At 40.5% G+C, this 16,771-nt stretch overlaps 1 protein-coding gene across 2 annotated transcripts in view; it reads left to right on the forward strand.

Annotated features, from left to right (window-relative positions):
* Positions 1-16,771, forward strand: part of LOC100564857 (dual specificity protein phosphatase 13B) — a 54,752-nt gene that overhangs the window by 22,058 nt on the left and 15,923 nt on the right. The gene's annotated exons all lie outside the window — the stretch shown is intronic.

The raw sequence follows: 16,771 nt of genomic DNA on the forward strand, positions 1-16,771 counted from the left end.
GTTAGAAAAATATTTAAAACAAAGGAAATTTGGAGTATCAATGAAAAAGTAGAAGCAATACAGGTGTATGGCGAAGAACCAATGCTAATTATAAATGAAGTTTGAAGAAGCGAACATATAAAACCATGGACAAGAATTTTTTAAATACTTTTTGTTAAGATTTCTTTTATAATACAATAATAATATAATAGTAATAAAGAAGAAAACGGAAAAAAGAAAAGAGAAAAAGAAGGGTTAATATATAGATATGAAAAAAGGGACATAAATAGAACAGATTTAAGACTGCAAGTTAGAGTATCTATTTTACTGTGTGTATTACCTACACTAAATTGTGTATATTCTGGAAAAAAATTAAAATTTTTGTTATTATTGTTATAGTTACTTAATTGCAATATATATATATATATATATATACACACACACACACAGTAGAGTCTCACTTATCCAAGCTAAATGTGTCAAGAGTCAGACGCCAATTAGTGAACAAAAATAGAGTTTATTCAGCAGATAAGCCAAAAAGTAATGTTAACACAGAAAAAACCTTGAAACACTTCACTATCAGTGCTTCAAGAGCAGTTCAAACAAAAATATAATTCAGCAACGCAAGCAGGTAAAAACAAAGCTAAACAAACTTAGTGCAAACTGCACTTTCTGAGTCCAAGCCCTGCCAGCCGGCTCTGTAGTTTTCAAAGGAACAGTTCCCAAAAGAAAACACCAAATTGGTCAGGAAACAAACAAACAAACTAAGAATGCAGTAGACTGCTTCCACAATGTGGATAAAGCCGAAGGCTCCAAAAGGATGGTGAAAAGACGTCGTCCGGGATTCCAAGGTCAGGTCAGGAGATAACAGCGGTGTCCAAAGAGCAAGCCAGGAGTCAAAAGCCGATAGTAGTCATCAATCACAGGGCGAAGGCAGTAGCAAGGTCAAATTCCGATCCAAGGTCTGAAGAGGGTGCAGTCATCCAAAACAGGTCCACGATAAGACACAGCGAGAGCCAAGCTAGGTGATAACAGCAGATTCAAATCATAGTCCAAGTCCAGTCTTCATGGAAACACAGAGATCCCAATGGCGCCTCAGCAACACCTTGCCACATGCAAAGTGCAGTGGCCAAACATTCCCATTTTATTCCCCTTCCTCCTGGGTGACCAAACACTCACACCCAAACACCAGGTGTCCCAAATCTACTCAGAGTCTGAGCTCCACACAGCTAAAGCTCGTGGATCTAGAGTACCTAGCAATTCGTCGGAGTCCCAATCATCCTGCCCACACTTAGCCCCATGAACACTTAAAGAACCATCCTCCCTTCTCCAAGCATCCCAATTGGGATCAGCTCCTGCAGAAATCCCAGGTTCAGAAGTATCCATAGACCCCAAATCCCCAGACATCTCCGGTGGCTGTGCCCATTCAGTGCCCGCTTCCCCAGCCACCACCTGTTCCTCAGCATCCATCTCCCCATCTGAATCTTCCTCAGAAGATCCCCCATATAACTCTCTAAGTCGCTTCCTGCGCAACTCCTCCAGTGAACCCTCATCACGAGAGTTTTTTCTTCCTCTTCGAATTCCATCCCCATCAACCATAATCCCCGAAGGCGCAGTCACAACAAAATGGGCTGGCAGAAGCTTGGATAAGTGAATATCTTGGATAATAAGGAGGGATTAAGGAAATGCCTATTAAACATCAAATTAGGTTATGATTTGACAAATTAAGCACCAAAACATCATGTTATACAACAAATTCGACAGAAAAAGTAGTTCAATATGCAGTCATGCTATGTAGTAATTACTGTATTTACGAATTTAGCACCAAAATATCACGATATATTGAAAACATTGACGACAAAAATGGCTTGGATTATCCAGAGGCTTGGATAAGCGAGGCTTGGATAAGTGAGACTCTACTGTGTATATATATATATATATATATAGTGCATAGGCAAAGAAGAAATTGAGATATAAACATAGGTTTAAATTATCAGGATAGAGAAACGATGTTACATAGAAAAATGATTGGTTGTTTTGACTTCCTGGTATCTTCCAGAGGTCTGTTCCTTTTCTATTTTTCTGTTCTATTCTTGTTCTTTTCTCCTTTCTTCCCCTTTGTTTTTGTACATAGTTTTGTTTTTACGAATAGTTCTTATCATATCAATTTTTTAAAATTCTTTACCATGAGATATTCATTTACTTGTTTCCAGTTGGTTTCCTTTATTTTCATTCCTCTATTCTTAGTCATGAGAAAGGTAAGCCTATCCATATTTCAGATTTTTGTAATCCAAGTTTCTTCATTGGGTATATCTTGATTTTTCCATAACTTAGCATAACACAGTCTTGCGGCTGTGGTCAGTAAGAATAACAATTTGTCTGTATTTTTTCCATCTTTTTTAAAATACTTTTTAAGAACCATGGACAAGAATTAAAGATTTTACACAACAGTGAATTGACCACTGAAGTTGACTCGGAAAACTCGGTGTTTTAAACAGTATCTGGTGTGTGCTGTTGAAGGCTTTAATGGCTGGAATCACTGGGTTGCCGTGAGTTTTCCAGGCTGTATGGCCATGTTCCAGAAGCATTCTCTCCTGATGTTTCACCTAAATCTATGGCAAGCATCCTCAGAGGTTCTGAGGTCAAGGGTTTAACCCATTGCGCCACTACAGCCTCATAACAAAAAGGGCTTGTGTGATTTTATGCTTTGTCATTGAATGAGATTTAATGGACATTTCTCCTCCTCGCTGGATAGAGTGCTTTACTCCTAAGTGACACAATAAACACTAATCAATAAACAAATCTAGGATCTATCTATCTACTGGAGCCCCGGTGGCGAAGTGTGTTAAAGCACTGAGCTGCTGAACTTGCAGACCGAAAGGTCCCAGGTACAAATCCCGGGAGCGGAGTGAGCGCCCACTATTAGCTCCAGCTTCTGCCAACCTAGCAGTTCAAAAACATGCAAATGTGAGTAGATCAATAGGTACCACTCCAGCGGGAAGGTAACGGCGTTTCATGCAGTCATGCTGGTCCCATGACCTTGGGGGTGTCTACGGACAACGCCGGCTCTTTAGCTTAGAAATGGAGATGAGCACCAATCCCCAGAGTCGGACATGACTGGACTTAACGTCAGGGGAAACCTTTACCTTTACTATAGCATTCTTAATGATCTTAGTCAAAAAGCCATTTTTCTGCTGTCAAGACCTAGCTGGGCACGTCAATGTTTATAACCAATAGAGCTGTAACAACTCAAGTCAGATCATCTTCCTGGGCTCTTTTGCAAAGGCACGTGAACTGAGGGAGGCACTGATCCATCATTTCCACAGTTATCCTCTGCCATTTTAACTGACGTCTATCAGCTGCCATGGAGCTAACAAACAAACAATCTGGCCAATAAAAGGGACATTATTCTGGGGAAAAAGATGTAGAAGATGGTTGACCCATAATTCATTGTACACCAGCAGATATTGTGCCACAGAGCTTTAAATCTGACAGGATAGACAGGGGACCCTTATACACAACTGTATAAAATCCAGATTATCTGCTTTGAACTGGGTTATATGGCACTGTATACTCAGATAATGTGGATTATCTGCTTTGATAATCTAGGTTATATGTCAGTGTAGAAGGGCCCAGGAAGTCTCTTTAAAGGCAGCACCTCCTAAGAGGCATAAAGAGGAAAACTACAATACTGGTATTTTCTTTAATAGTATAGCTTGGCAGGAAGCCCCACCAACTGTAAGCAGATGGTATGTCAAGGACATGCAAGCAATATGAACTGATTTGCCAGAGTGTTTTACAGGCATATTTAACATTCTTGTGGGGAACAAGGTTGCCACAGGATTTTGCTCCAAGCTGAATGGGACAGGAATGAGAGATGCCCCATTTCCTGCTAGTGACTTGCAAAAAATAATTTAAAGGTGCAGTATATGTTCTCAAATCAATATACTATAGCTCTAAGTATAAATCTAAAGCAACACATTTCATTTTTCCAACAGCCATGCTTGCTCTGGCCCTAAGAACTATATTCAGTTTGGTTTCAAATTGTGTAACAGCAAATTATACAATATGACGTCCATCTAAAATGCCTTATTTGTCTAGGGATGTTTTCTTTTTTAAAAAAATGTTTTTATTAAGTGTTTCTTTACATAGAAATAGTGAGAACAATGATGGGTATAGGAAAGATAGAGTAAGAAAAAAATGAAAAAGGGAGAAAAAAATAGAGCAAAGACAAAAAAAGAAAAAAAGGAAAAGACAAGGGACGTTTTCTTATGCAGCATCTCCCCCCCCCCCCATGCATTTTTAGAAAACACTTTGAAAACACAAAGATAACAATGTATGTTGGAGCCCTTCCCACAATGGAGGGTGACGTCCTGTCTATGCCCATCATAAATTGTCATGAAAGTGTCTCAAAAGTCGTAGAAAACAGGAGAAAAGTAGATGGGCGGAAACTGTCTTCTAAGGTCACAAATTGGTATATACCTGGAAAAAAACAGCATAAAAACATGTGGGATAGGAGCTGTCAAATTTGCCCATGCTAAGTGCTTCAGTGACGTGGAGTAAGGGGCGTTCCTATGGGTGGTCCCCTACCAAGTATTGGCATTTCTCTCCCGTGCTTCATGAGTCTAGCATGGTAATTTTAAAATTAATTTAATCATTAAAATCCCCTCCTACATGGGCCCTAAAATATGGAAGTTACCAGGTTAAAAGGAGGTGGCTAAATGATGCTACCGGTAAATCCACATTGATTTGCAGCAAGGGTAAAAAAACACGTGTTGAAAAGGTCATCTTATATCCCAATTCTTCCCAAAAATGCACATATTTACATCACTGTATATTCCTGAAGTCAAGCAAAACACATACTTTCCTTCCCTCCCCCTGTGTAGACTACTCCAGCACCCATATGCTTTAAAAAAAAAATCCAAAACAGCTGATCAGCTGATTGGGCTTTCAGACGCACAAGTGGATCAAAGATAACACAAATGGAGAGCAATTAGAATTCTCAGAAACTCTTTTTTTAAAATTTTAGAAGCTCAAACAAAGGTTGAATTAATAGTTGGGGGAAGAGAGAGATCAGACACAATTTTTTTTTTAATCCACCCGTTATGTACTGGGCCTTATATGCACACATGCAAATCTGTTTATATTTACATTACAATATTTGCATGTGCAAATATATGGTCCAGCACATAACAGAATGAATTTTTAAATTCTCTTCCATCGGATATCCCCCGTCTATCCTCAATCCTGTTTTGATACAAAGGAATATTGTGAGGATGGCAGAGGACCCAATTCCAGGACTGATAGGTCTGTGTGGGGACCTGCAATCAGGACCTGGGATTTTTTTGTTTGTCTTGGATTTAAAACATGGGTTTTGGAGCTATCTGTAAGTGCCTTAAGTCCAAGTAAGATTTGATTGCTATGTGATGCTTTGGATCTGATACATTTTGCATATTAATTTGAAAGTGTGGTTCTATCCTGTTTCTCAGACTGTTATTGTCTTCGAAAGTGACAGAGGAGGGGGAGGGGGAGGAGATGGATAGTTATTATTATTGTGACGGCGCGAGTGGCGCTTTCTATATGTTGAACTGTAAGTTGCAAGATTTGAATTGTATCATGCCTGATTTTGCCTTTACCCTGTAAATGTAGTTGGATTGATTGGTTATTTATAGCTGTCAATCAATGTTGTTTGCACCAGTTATATTGCTCCCTCAGCTCAATTGTTTGACTCCACTCTTTCCTGGAGTAGGACAGTGTTTCCTTTTTTCATTCCACCATCAAGCTTTCTACCAGATGGACATAAGAGAGAGACTTGGCTCTAAAAGCCTTTGATTAAGTTACCTCTCAGCACCAATTCTGAGGTTCTTACCCTTGAGACTTACGCTTCATGTTCAGGGCCAACCTGGACAACGTTGAGGAGTCTCAAGAGCCTTCAAATCAGTCCCAGATTCTTTACTGATTTTGGAGGAAAAACACCCAGCAAACCCCCCCCCCCTCTAATCTTGGGCAGAAAACAACAATCTTGCACACAAAACAAGTACAAGATTACTATATTTTTTCAGAGAAGACTCTGTAGGCACTAGGTACCTCACAATCTGTATAAATGTCCTAAGTAGATGTTTTGGACCAGCACCCTGATAAATCAAGCAGGAAGCAGACCAAATTTTCCAGTGCTGTTGCACTATGGCTGGGTTCAATTTCCCTTTCCTGGTTACAAATTTTATGTGCTATTTTTACAGCCTACATTTCACCATATGTATGTGAGAAAGAGATGAGAGACAGAAAAAATGCAACTATTTACTGCAGCCACGTCTATTAAGAATTTATTGCTAGGACATTATAGACCCCGTTTTATAATCCTTTCATTATAGGCGATGTTATATAAATATGCATCACGGACAGAAACCCCTCATGTAACAGTCACTCATAGAATCATAGAATCATAGTCATGGAAGAGACCACATGAGCCATCCAGTCCAACCCACTGCCATGCAGGAAAAACACAATCAAAGCAACCCCAACAGATGGCCATCCAACCATGGTGTCCAGCCTCTGCTTAAAAGCCTCCAAAGAAGGTGCTTCCACCACACTGAGGCACTGAGTTCCAGTGCTGAACAGCTTGGACGGTCAGAAAGTTCTTCCTAAAGTTCAGGTGTAATTTGAACCCATTACCCTGAGTTCTAGTGTTCAGGGCAACAGAAAATAAATCTGTTCCCCCTTTCTTATGACATCCTTTGAAATATATTTAAACACGACTATCATCTCCCCTGTCAACCTTTTCTTCTGAAGACTAAACATGCTGCTCATAGGGCATGGTCTCCAGACCTTTGATTATTTTAGTTGCCCGCCTCTAGACATGTTCCAGTTTGTCAATATCACTCTTGAATTGTGGTGCCCAGAACTGGATACAGCATTCCAGGTGAGGTTTCATCAAAGCAGAATAGAGGAACACCATTATTCCCTTGATCTAGACACTATACGCCATTGGCTTTTTTTAGCTGCTGCATCACATTGTTGGCTCATGCTCAATTTGCTGTCCACTCAGATTCCAAGATCTTTCTCACATGGACTGTTGTCAAGCCAGGCATCATCCATCCTGTATCTGTGCATTTCATTTTTTCTACCTAAGCAGAGTATCCTACATTCCTCTTTGTTGAAATTCATATTGTTAGTTTTGGCCCAGCTCTCTAATCTGTTAAGTTCGTTTTGAACTTTGATCCTGTTTTCTGAAGTAATAAAGTAATTAATAATAAATAAATAAATAAATAAATAAATAAATAAATAAAAATAAATAAAGTAATAAAGACGTTGAACAGTACTGGGTCCAGGACCACTAGTCACTTCTTTCCAGGATGAAGAACCATTGGTGAGCACCCTTTAAGTTTGGTCGCTTAATTGATTACAGATCTATCTTAACAATAGTATTATCCAGCCCACATTCTACTAGTTTGTTTGCAAGAAGATAATGGGGAATCATGTCAAAGACCTTAGTGAAATCAAGCTATGCTACATTGACAGCATTCCCTGTATCTACCAAACTTGTAACTATCAAAATAAGAGAAAATATTAGTTTGTCATGACTTGTTTTTGATAAATCCATGCATTCTTTTCTAAGTGATTATAGGCTGCCTCCTTAATGATTTGTTCCAGAATCTTTCCTGGCATTGATGTCAGCCTGACAGGCAGAGCCGGCCCTAGGTATTTTTCAAGTGTAGGCGAACAGAATTTTGGCGCCCTCCCCTCCAAACCAATCACTGAAAAATAAAAGCGTTGGATAAGCGAAAATGTTGGATAATAAGGAGGGATTAAGGAAAAGCCTATTAAACATCAAATTACATTACAATTTTACAAATTAAGCACCAAAACATCATGTTTTACAAGAAATCAACAGAAAAAGCAGTCTCGACTGCGCCCCCATATGTTTTGCGCCTGAAGCGACTGCTTAATTCGCCACATTGTTGGACTGGCCCTGCTGACTGGATAGTAATTGTTCGAGTCCTCTATTTTCCTTTCTTGAAGATAGGGACAATGTTTGCCGTCCTCCAGTCTGCTGGGATTTCTCCTGTTCTCCAAATATTCTCAAAGATCATTGCCAGTGGTTCTGAATGTGTTTCTGCCAGTTCCTTCAGTACTCTTGGATGTAGCTTATCTGAAGACTTGAATTCATTTAGAGTAGCCAGAAATTCCTTGAATATTCTTTGCCTATTTTGGGTTGCATTTCCTTTATTACCTCGTCTTCTCCATATTGTTCAGATTGGACACCAATCTCCTTTTGGGAGAAGACTGAGGCAAACAAGGTGTTGAGCAGCTCTGCCTTTTCTCTATCCCTTGTTCGCATTTCACCACCTGATCCACGCAGAGGCCCAACCATTTCCTTGTTCTTCCTTTTTCTACTGACATAACCAAATAAACCTTTTTTATTGTTTTCAATTTCTCTGGCAAGCCTGAGCTCATTTTGTGCTTTAGTCCTTTGGACCTTTTCCCTACATATGTTGGTTATTTGTTTGAATTCCTCTTTGGTAATTTCACCCTTTTCCATTTCTTGTACATGTCTCTTTTAAATCTTACTTCATTTGAATGTTTTTTGGACATCCATTTTGGTTTCGTCTCTTATTTTTTTATCCTTGTTGGCACAGTTTGCAATGGTGTCTTCAGTATCTCACTTTTAAGAAACTCCTATCCATCATTAACTCCCTTCTCTTTTAGTAGAGAAGGGAGTTAATGAAAACTCGAAAGGCTTTTGTATGCCAAGTGTGGAGTTCAAGCCCTCGAGTGTCAATGATGTCACCAACATTTGCAAGGAAACACAAATACTTAAGTCTACTAAGGGAGTTGTGTTTTCCTCTGATGCAAGGTGTTGCTGAAGTCATCATCTGGAGGAAAAGGCCTCTCGGGGGCCAATTTTTGCTGTTGGCAGACAAAGTGAAGGAAAGACTGGCAGCCAGTCATTGCTAACTATTATTCGCAGTTCTTTGAAACTTTGAAACAGCATTTCACAACCTGGGGGTCGGGATCCTTGGGGGGGGTCACAAGGGGGTGTCAGAGGGGTCACCAAAGACCATCAGAAAACATATTAATCCACAGTGCTCTCCGGATGTAGGTGAACTCCATCTCCCCTAAATCACTGTCAATTCCTCCCAAATCCCTCCAGTATTTTCTGTTGGTCATGAGTTCTGTGTGGGAAATTTGGCCCAATTCTATTGTTGGTGGGGTTCAAGGGGCTCTTTGATTGTAAGTGAACTATAAATCCCAGCAACTACAACTCCCAAATGTCAAGGTCTATTTTCCTCAAACACCACCATTGTTCGCATTTGGGTATATTGAGTATTTGTGCCAAATTTGGTCCAGATCCACCACTGTTTGAGTCCAGAGTGCTCTCTGGATGTAGGTGAACTACAACTCCAAAACTCAAGGTCAATGCCCACCAAATCCTCCCAGTAATTTCTGTTGGTCGTGGGAGTTCTGTGTGCCAAGTTTGGTTCAAGTTTGGAACTCATTTGAAACTCTCCTTCTGTTAATTTCCATTTGATTAAGGCAGATTGGGGTTTGAACAACTGGAAATGCTGCCAAAATTATATCTAGACTGTGATCATATGGCAAGGGGCATGAAACATTAGTAAGAAACAGAATATTTCTGTGTTCTTGTCTGATGTTTAAAAGGTAAAGGTAAAGGTTTCCCCGACGTTAAGTCCAGTCATGTCTGACTCTGGGGGTTGGTGCTCATCTCCATTTCTAAGCCGAAGAGCCGGTGTTGCCGTAGACACCTCCAAGGTCATGTGGCTGGCATGACTGCATGGAGCGCCTTACCTTCCCGCCGGAGCGGTACCTATTGATCTACTCACATTTGCATGTTTTTGAACTGCTAGGTTGGCAGGAGCTGGGGATAACAGCGGGCGCTCATTCCGCTCCCGGGATTTGAACCTGGGACCTTTTGGTCCGCAAACTCAGCAGCTCAGCGCTTTAACGCACTGTGCCACTGCTCACACATCCTAGATAAGCTCAAATCAAAATATCTTTGTTTTATCTGTATTTTGGTGATGATTATTTTTTCCCCTTGCCATACTTCTTGAGGCATGATATTGCTATAGGTTACATATACTCATGGGGGCCCTGGTGGCACAGTGTGGAAGAAAGGGGAGAAAACAACACTTTCCTCCCCATAGTAGAGTAGAAAGCACCTTTCAGCACTTCCCGTCCACTTTGGGAGGAATGTGGGCAGGGCTTGCCATGCGTTGTGTGATAGCGCATGGCAGGTCCTCTCCAAGCCATGCATAAAAGCAGTAAAGAAGGGCAAAAGTGCCCTGTGTGAAGACGTCTATAAAGGGAATAAGCAGATTGCTAGTATGCACATAATTTGAATTTAAGGTGTTTCTGATGTCATTAAGTGCCCTAAATGAGGCCACTGCCTATATACCTCTGCCTTTGGATTAATATCTGTTAAAAGGGCCTCCTCTGTGTCCTGTTTGTGGGAGCAATATTGTGTTAATGCCACCCCTGCTGTGGAATGTCCTCCCCAGAGGCCCAATTGGCATCAGTTATGGTGTTGGTCCAGTACTAAGTAAAAATAAATCCCCCAAAATATTTTCCCCAATATTCACACCTTGTTCCTAGAGTCTAACCCATTTTTATGTATTATATGCTTGGTGTACAAGTTAAACTGAAAGACTGATAAAATGCAGTCTTGTTTGATCTCTTTGCTAATTGGAAACCATTCTGTTTCTCCATCTGCTGTACTGACAGTGGCCCCAATCTTGAGAACATCAGAATAATCAAATGTTGAGGTACACCCATTTATTTAAGAGTAATCTTGTTCTCTTGTACATCTTCTTTTAGTTTGTGATTTTGCTGATAGAGTCTGACTCTGTTATATCCTATAATAATAATAATAATAATAATAATAATAATAATAATAATAATAATAATAATAATAATAATAGTGCTGTCGCACCTGGGGCTATAACTCTTAGCGAAAGAGGCATGGACGTGACATCTTTCCCCAGGGGATTGCTTCTTGCCCTCCTTTAGGGAAACTGGAACTCCCAAGGACCAAAATGTCAGAGCCCGTGGTTTGGATAAACACACTCTATATACAATCATTCCCACTTCAACACAAAACACTGTACCGTGTTTCCCCGAAAATAAGACAGTGTCTTATATTAATTTTTGACCCCAAAGATGCTCTAGGTCTTATTTTCAGGGGATGTCTTATTTTTCCATGAAAAAGAATTCACATTTATTGTTGAACAAAAAAATGAACATTTATTATATACTGTTTATTATATAGTGGTTGTCATCTTAAAGAATCTTAAAACCAAATGGGACTGCCTGGAACAGCTCGCAATACACAGGCATGCAGGCCTATGCTGAACAGCATCTTGGACGGGCCTAAGAGCAACAGTGGAAGCCCGCTACACTTTTTGCACAAAATCCTTGAGTCTCACCCACAGAAATTGTAAATATTTGTGCACAGAACAATTTTCTAAAACATTTTGGGCTATGTAAACATCGGAGCCCCGGTGGCGAAGTGTGTTAAAGCACTGAGCTGAACTTGCAGACCAAAAGGTCCCAGGTTCAAACCCCGGGAGGGGCGTGAGCAGCTCCAGCTTCTGCCAACCTAGCAGTTCGAAAACATGCCAATGTGAGTAGATCAATAGGTACCACTCCGGCGGGAAGGTAACGGTGCTCCATGCAGTTATGCCGGCCACATGACCTTGGAGTTGTCTACAGACAACGCCGGCTCTTCGGCTTAAAAATGGGGATGAGCACCAACTCCCAGAGTCAGACATGACTGGACTTAACATCAGGGGAAACCTTTACCTTTACCTTTTAAACATCAGACAACAACTCCACAGAAATATTCTGTTTCTTACTAATGGGGAGAAAGCTGTTCATCCTCATTTGTGATCAATGAGTCAAATTTTCACTTTGTAACACCTATTTATCAGTAGATTTCAGATTGGGACTTCCACTCCACAGACTTCAGCTGCACTGGCAGTTGAATCTTAATGCAATACTTTATATGGAAGAAAAGAGGTTAGTTTAGGAGCTCTGAGTGCTGGTTGTCAGGCACTGGCAGCTTGCTCCTCACCGGAGGGGGAAACCACAGTGATCAGAAAATATAGCCCTATGGGGTTGTTGTTGTTGGGAATCATCCTGGACTACTCAAGTCTAGATGTAGTTAGATAGATGATAGAGTTAGATTGAGGGAATCCTTTCCGTTTCCAAAGCATGCCTAGACAGGCTTTACTGTGTTTCACTCTATCCTGTTTATGTCACATCCCTTACTTTGAAGTTAGTAGAAATGTGAATCTCCAGGGACACTAACTTCTCATTGGTCAGAACGTCTTTTATAGCCCCATTAAACTGGACCATGAGGTTGGAACCATTTTGGTTCTCTCGTCTTCTTCCTTTGTTCTTCAAGCTAACAACACGTCCTGCCATCTCTCCTGGCAAGATGTAACTGTAGATGTTTGTTATTTTTCCTTGCTTATTTTTCCTTAGAAACCAGTCTAGAGTAGACTAGACAGTTCCCAAGCCTTTCTATCTATAATGGAGTTCTTTTTAAACTCTTTTTAAACTAATACATACTTTTTTGAACTTTTATTGAGACTCTGCAGTCCATTGCAATCCTAAATGGACAAAGGCTTCTCTTTGCTCGCCCCGTGTAAGTAACTGTTGCATTTGAAAGCTTTTGCATTTGCTACTCCTCTGCATTTTGGTGGAATCTCCCCCAGAGAGGGTTAAATTGAGTCTAACCGCTCAGAGATTACCACAACAGTTGTTGCAGTACTCCCTTCCTCTTACCTGAGCCTGCATGCTGGGCTTCTCCGGCTCATCATTCTTTGAATTAAGAAAAAATGGTAATCCCTGTTATCGCTTAAAGATGATTTTCCCACCTCTATGTCATTAATACCAACATTTAAAATTAACTAACTGTACTTTTAACAATTTGCAATTTGATTCTGGATGTGCATAGTAGAGATGACTTTGGAAAATGGAGGATAATCTGGAAATAGCTTTAGTTTATGAGGATTCACCTCAGTAGTGTGTGATGGGACAAATAAAGCTTCACTATGGCAAAGCAGCAACTTCTCCTCATTACATCACTATCATCTTTTTGACATTAAAAGAGATTGTCCATAATTTTCAGGTTTGGGTCCTAAATTTTTAGGGCCTATGCTAGTCTTGACCTGGAAACTCTACATGGCATATCTCTACATTACAGATTCAAACCTGGAATAATTATTGCTCTTACAAGGGACCCTGGAAAACTGCTCTGTCAGAGAAACTGTGGGCCTCTTCATGGAGAAAACTTGACACCCATACCAAATTACCATTCCCAAGGATTTTTTTTCTGTCTAGAATAATGATGATAGTTAAACTCTGATAAAACTGCTACACTGAGAGATTTAGATCCCAGCTGCTGGAGAGATTTTCTTACAAATAGTTGGCTGCCTAAATAACTCAGTGTCCCATGCAATCATCAGTGGCTTTACTTTCAAAGCCAGCCAGCCCTGCTTCAGTCATCACTATAGGTTAAGTCATTCTCCTTATATCCCCACAGCACTTCCAACAACCAATAAATTATGATTTTAGGGAGACAATCAGGTTAAGCTGTCAGTCGCCACCCTTAGTAATGGCCACAATATGTTCAGTCTGGAGAAAATGTCATATCAGAAAGAATTTCCTAAAATGCATGTTGCTAGCCTGGAGGGGAAAAAATCCTAAGGGCCATTTCCTGTGAAAAGTCTCTGGTTTAGTTCTTACTGAGTAGTAGATTCTAAAATGTACCATTTCAAGTGAAGGTGAGCTGCATACAGGTTATATACTATACCTGAGTATAAGTCAGCTTCATGTATAATTTGAGGGCATGCTTGAGGTCTGAAACTATGGATTTTGACATGTCCCATGGATAAGTTAAAGGTAAAACATAGGGATTTGGAACAAAGGTTGTAAAGAATGAAACAACAGAAAAACAATGCCCAAGAATGTGCAAACTTCCAACAGGCATAACTCTTTGTGCTCTCCCTGAAGACTGATAGGATGAGAACTTACAGTAGATGATGCTTGTGGGATGTGTGGGAGAGGAGACTAGGCATTGGCAGCGGTAAGAAAACAGATTTACTTCATGGAGAAGCAAAAAAAAAAAAGGCAGCTGCCCTGGCAACTATCACTGTAATTTTCCCACCTATGCATTCAAAAGGAACAGAAGTGGCACCATGAAAGCATGAATAGAGGAGACCTGTGCTTTTTTAAAGTTCTCTCAAAATAAACTAATGTGACGGCGCGAGTGGCGCCATCTATATGTCGAACTGTAACTTGCAAGATTTGGATTGTATCATGCCTGATTTTGCTTTTACCCTGTAAATATAGTTGGACCGATTGGTTATTTATAGCTGTCAATCAGTGCTGTTTGCGCCAGTTATTTGCTCCCTCAACTAAATTGTTTGACTCCACATCTTCCTGGAGTAAGACAGTGTTTCCTTTTTCATTCCACCATCAAACTTTCTACCAGATGGACGTGAGAGAGAGACTTGGCTCTAAAAGCCCTTGATTAAGTTACCTCTCAGCACCAATTCTGAGGTTCTTACCCTTGAGACTTACGCTTCATGTTCAGGGCCAACCTGAACGACGTTGAAGAGTCTCAAGTGCCTTCAAATCAGTCCTTTGGCAACAGAGGAAGACTGTGTCTTCAAACATAGGCCATTTGGACTGAGGCTGAGGTTTGCTCCGGCATTCACAGCCATTGAGAAAGATGGACCTGGAAAAGCTTCTCAGCTACAGAGCTCCTTGGACTTAAAACAACCAAAGACTGTAATGTATATTTTCCTTTACCCCTTTGAAACTTCCAGCTTATTGGGATAACCTTTTGTGAACAATAAAACCAGTTTTTGAGTTATCTACAGTGTTTTGGTCCTTGGGAGTTCCAGTTTCCCTAAAGGAGGGCAAGAAGCAATCCCCTGGGGAAAGATGTCACGTCCATGCCTCTTTCACTAAGAATTATAGCCCCAGGAGCGATGGCACAACTAAGTTCTTGCCTTCCATCACTTTACTCAGATAAGGAAGTGGTTTCTTTTTTGAGATGAGTAAATGTACAGTTCTTGAGATAAGTTGATCTAAAAATAGGTTGGTTTAGAATTTTGGGGTCAATCTTTTAATTAAAAGTTCTAAACTTATGTATAACTCTAGAATCTTTTGCAGGAGACTTGTATATACTGTATATACCCATGCATCAATACTAAACAAGTCTCTTGCAAAAGATTCTAGCCTAACATGCATTAAGGTTTTCCTTCCTACCCTGTTTCCCCTAAAATAAGACATCCCTTAAAAATAAGACCCAGTAGAGGTTTTGCTGAACTGCTAAATATAAGGCCTCCCCCGAAAGTAAGACCTAACAAAGTTTTTGTTTGGAAGCATGCCCATTGAACAGAACACCAGAGCATGCGGGATCGGTAAATGTACGTACCATAGATTGTTGTACATGGAATAAATTCTTGATAGGATTCAGTTTGTCTGGTCATGCTGGTTTGTGATGACAACTATTGAACAGTACATAATAAATGTTCTCCTTTTTTGGTTCAACAATAAATGTGAATTATTCTTCATGGAAAAATAAGAAAAAATTAGTATAAGACAATATCTTATTTTTGGGGAAACATGGTATGTGCAAATAATTATTTCCAATGGAGCTCCAGACTGAAGTGCTACAGCTCAGAATACAGTTGAGCTCCTAGGTTGAACTAGACCTGTGCTGGTATGGCTGTACCAGAAGCTCCAACTTTATTTTCTTTCTGCTAATGTTTGCAGTCATAGGGCAGGCCGCCTGTCCATCATCATTAAGTTTGGTTCCGCCCCTTGTTCAGGGCTCTGGGAGGGAAGGAGCCATTTTTAAGTTAGTCTCACTTAAGGAAGCTAAGCTATAGGATATAGACCAGCTCGTCCCGAAGAAAAGCTTCATATCTAAAGAACATCCAGGGATATAGAACATCTGAGGAATCATAAACAGAAATTCCAGGGGAAAGGTCCCAAAGGTTCTGGCTAAGAGCTCAGAGCCTCTCAGCCTCACAGCTCCTGAGGGATACAGCCCTAAAGTTTCCAAAGAAACTTTGGAGAGGGAACAGCACCACAGATCCATGGAACCCCAGCTGAAACATCTGCAAGCCTTGGTTGGTAGGTCCACTCAATACCCAGACGCATTTGGAGTCGGTACTGGGTCCCACATCAGCTAGGTCCATATAATAGACAGCCTGGGAGAGGTTATAAGGGGGTTTTCTTCTTATAGAGAAAGCACAGTTATCCAAAGCCAATTGCCTGTCCCCTGGGGACAAGACGGAAAAGACCAACAGTTTATTAAGGAAGCCTTGAAGTGTTATTTGCAATAATACTTTGTTATCTCATTAAAGACTCAAAGGACTATCCTTTTCAGGAAAATCTTCAAGAACCTCTCTTTGAGGCGCCCTGGCTTCCCGCTGGGCATAAAGTATACGTCCTATACAAAGACAATAGTTACAGGCACAGCGCGTGACAGAACAAGACCTCATCCCATGCACAGGGGGACAGTGTAGGGAACCATTTTACTCCATTCTCCAGCCACTGTTGTCACTTTCACACCCATAAATCAAAGTGGGATCCAAGAGCCCTCCAAAACAGGTTGATCATCATTGTTGGAGTTATCAGAATCCCCAAAGTCATTTTACTGCTAAGACAACAGGCTATTGTTCATGGTTTACTCATTTATTGATGTCAGTACATTGAAGTTGCTTGGCTGAGAGGAAAGTGTCAAGGTCATCCA

The sequence above is a fragment of the Anolis carolinensis genome, chromosome 3, assembly GCF_035594765.1.
Source record: "Anolis carolinensis isolate JA03-04 chromosome 3, rAnoCar3.1.pri, whole genome shotgun sequence".
Lineage (NCBI taxonomy): Eukaryota > Metazoa > Chordata > Lepidosauria > Squamata > Dactyloidae > Anolis > Anolis carolinensis.